The following is a 3,889-nucleotide window of genomic DNA, read 5'->3' on the forward strand; positions in this document are numbered from 1 at the left end:
TGCAAATACAATGTAGGCATTATTTCTTAAACTTTAGTAAACAGAAACTAGAAAAGCTAGAACATGCGGAAAAGGAAAAGGAGGTGAGAGAAGCTTAGAAATGCCATACAAGATATACACCTAAAATGTGACATCACTGAGCTCTAACCAATCGGATTATAGGGGTGTGGTTTGTCTCCATTATATAAACCTGACAGTGATCATAATTACTAATGGTTTCATACAGGAGAGACAATGAGAATGACTTTGATCCTTTTGTTGTTGTTGGGGGTTGCAGGTAAGAATTATTTAACATTGTTCTGATGTCTATTCATAGTTACTCCATTTACAGTGCAGTGAGTCCTGAATCACACACACTGTAACCAAACCTGTAATATAGAAGTCATTTTAACATAAGAACTCTTTTTTCAAGGTCTAAATTTTATATTTCATATAAAACACCTTGTTAATAGGGGCATTAATGTACTTTGTTTTATCATTTCAGTGAACACCTCCCCAAAAAAGATTTCTTCCAGGATCTATGGCGGGAGAGACTGCCAAAACAATGACGTATTATGTTGGTGTGGAGAGTGATGATGGCGGGTGTGGTGGCTCCCTCCTCAGTGATACTTGGGTACTGACCGCTGCTCACTGTATTGGCCCGTAAGTTCTGTAATTCCCCCCCAGCATATCCTTGTTCCTTTTCATCGGCCATACAATGTTATGAAGCATTTTCCAGCATATGAAGATGACGCGAATTTGTAAATCTGACAGTAGCCTGACACTTAACATTTTACATACTATACTGCTACTCATAACAGCTTAGGTCATGCTTTGCCTGTGGTTCAAGAACTTGCACTTGAACTTATGGTCAGGACATTCTCTTGAGAGATATAGTATCACAGTTGTTTTTAGAACATAGTTTCAAGCTCTTTATGATGGGGTAGTAATAAATTCAAATAGTTTTGATGTTAGTCATTTGCTACTTCAGTCGGGTCCAGTAGCCTGAGAGCGCTGGTGAAAATGTTTCTACTTTCTATTGTTTTCTAATTAAATATTCATCACAAATTATATTACCAGCATAACAAATCGATTGGTTGAATCAATGAAAAAATGCACATTAATTCCATAATTTCTTAGTATTAGATACGCCCCGGGGCGGCATGGTGGTGCAGTGGTTAGCACTGTTGCCTCACACCTCTGGGACCCAGGTTCGAGTCTCCGCCTGGGTCACATGTGTGTGGAGTTTGCATGTTCTCCCCATGTCGTCGTGGGGTTTCCTCCGGGTACTCCGGTTTCCCCCCACAGTCCAAAGACATGCTGGGGCTAATTGGAGTTACTAAATTGCCCATAGGTGTGCATGTGTGAGTGAATGGTGTGTGAATGTGCCCTGCGATGGGCTGGCCCCCCATCCTGGGTTGTTCCCTGCCTCGTGCCCATTGCTTCCGGGATAGGCTCCGGACCCCCCGCGACCCAGTAGGATAAGCGGTTTGGAAAATGGATGGATGGATGGATAGATACGCCCCCTTGTGTTCTAATGACAGATTGCACTTGAGATGGCAGTGACTCTGCAAGTTTGGGTAAAACCTGATGATCCATGTCATCCCAGCATGACTCCAAAGAGCATCTTGTGATGTTACAGAATATTTGAAATTCTTGATACTGAAGTGCCCCATGATGTTCAGGGAGGTTGAGGTCTTTGCTCCCCAAAATCTCAAACCTGGTCTCATCAGTAGATAGGACTCTTTTGCAGTGATCCACTGTGAAATACGGTTATGTCTTTATTTATCTCTAGGAATATGTGAAGGAAATCCTAGTTTTTCAATGTGGTCTCAGAGTTTTGCACCCCACTGCGAGTGTACTTGTGTTATTTATATTTATGCACATATATCCACACGCACGTTTTTCCAGAAATATGAGAGTCCTCATTGGATACCGTGACAACGCAGCAGGACCATCACAAACAATTCATGTTCAAGCTGCTTACTTCCCACCTGCTAAGCAAAACATGATGAATGATATTACACTGCTTCAACTGAGTCAAGCCGCTTTGAATGTGCAGCCTGTTCATCTCCCAACTGGATGTAACCCCAGCAACCTTCCCCCACAAAACACAGACCTCCTTGTTGCTGTCATGGGATCACTGAGTATGAAACGTACACAATGAATAAAGATGCCATTCGCAGTTTGACAGGTTTAAAGCAAAATGTCTCTCTCACTTATTTTCCAGGAAGCTGGCGAGGATTTCCTAAACGTTTGCAGTGTGTGAATCTTCAAGTGAGGAGCTGTAACATGTTTAAACAACAACCTGGTGACATCTTCTGTGCTGGGGATCAAAATCACCAAACTGGATCCGTAAGTCTCATTATTACGCTGCACTTTAAGAAACCTAAAGCAGTGGGAGGATATTTTATAACACACGCACCACTATTCCCCCAGAAGTTTGCATGTGTGGAGTTCGCATGTTCTCCCCATGCGTACCCTGGTTTCCCCCCACAGTCCAAAAACATACTGAGGCTAATTGGCGTTACTCCATTGCCCATAGATTATTTACAGGAGGCATGTCTGCTAGGCATGGTGGTGCAGGTTAGCACTGTTGCCTCCCGCCTCCGGGACCCAGTTTCGAGTCTCCACCTGGATCACATGCGTGCGGAGTTTGCATATTGTTGTGGGGTTTCCTCTGGGTACTCCGGTTTTCCCTTCACAGTCCAAAGCCATGCTTGCTAAATTGCCTGTAGGAGTGCATGTGTGAGTGACTGGTGTGTGAGTGTGCCCTGCGATGGGCTGGCCCCCCCGTCCTCGGTTTTCCCTGCCTCGTGCAGAACCTCCCAAACAATCAGTATTGGTGTAAGTTTTCAAAACAATCGGCTATCGGTTTCAGCCAGAGAATTTCTTAGTGGGATTCCAGATTAATATATATGTGAATAATCTCACTAATATCCTCTCTTCCTTAGGGTGACTCTGGTGGTGGCCTGGTGTTAAATAACAACAAGAACCAAGGAACTCCGGAGGTGTATGGACTGGTTATGGGTGGATATGGTGGTTACTTTCGGTTTCGGGTGATAAAGTTACCATCTATATTTACAAATGTGTGTACCCACATGTCCTGGATCAAACGTATAACTCATCTTTAATTTTTTAATGCAATGGAACAAATTATTGCACATTCCCTACCTTTCACTTGTGATGTGCAAAGGCAGTGCTATAAGTTCGTGTTTCTTCTACAAGGAGCCAGCTCCAGCAAACATGAATTTTCTCAGAGTTTTTATAATGGCACAATGCTCTGTGAGATTGGTTACATTTTTTTACAACACTTGAACAGTACTCTGAAGTACTCTTTTGAATTTGTTACTCTCCAGGCAGATCACAGTACAGCATAGTGTTTGGTGTGATTGGATCTGTTTTGCATTCTCAGAATTGATGTAAACTGCAATGGAAAAAAATTAAGGCGAATCAGCAATGTATGGTTATGTTATGACATGTATACAACGCTTAAGTTTTAGATCATTGGTTTTATAATTATCAAGAAGAAATGGCTACAACTGGCTGGAAAGGCTCTAAACTATAGTATGTCAACTGAAAGAAATTTATAGGAACATAAATGTTAGAAATGAAAAAAAAAACACTAAATACAAATTCTCTCTTAAAGATGAGATAGAAGTTTGCAACTGGTGCAACAGATGGCCATAATTTTCTAGACTGTTAAATGTGCTTGTCGCCTAAAAGCCACGTGTGAAACAATATCTCAAATGAGAGCCCACAACTGACATTTATCACAAGCATCTGTTTCCAGTATCTCATCAAACTCCAGTGTCATATTTATAGACATGAATTTCACTTATGTTTTTAAAAAAAAACAAGAACTTGAAAGTACCTAAAAGATCTCACACAACATCTGCAATTAAAACAG

The 3,889-nt window shown here is 41.6% G+C and overlaps 1 long non-coding RNA gene across 1 annotated transcript; it reads left to right on the forward strand.

Moving 5' to 3' along the window:
- Nucleotides 1-227: 227 nt before the first annotated feature.
- Nucleotides 228-3,202, forward strand: LOC125721204 (uncharacterized). Its single transcript, XR_007385716.1, has 5 exons — nucleotides 228-277; nucleotides 485-642; nucleotides 1,891-2,126; nucleotides 2,210-2,334; nucleotides 2,934-3,202. It is a non-coding gene; the product is annotated as an uncharacterized LOC125721204 (long non-coding RNA).
- Nucleotides 3,203-3,889: the final 687 nt, after the last annotated feature.

Source organism: Brienomyrus brachyistius, unplaced genomic scaffold, assembly GCF_023856365.1.
Source record: "Brienomyrus brachyistius isolate T26 unplaced genomic scaffold, BBRACH_0.4 scaffold32, whole genome shotgun sequence".
NCBI classification, from domain to species: domain Eukaryota; kingdom Metazoa; phylum Chordata; class Actinopteri; order Osteoglossiformes; family Mormyridae; genus Brienomyrus; species Brienomyrus brachyistius.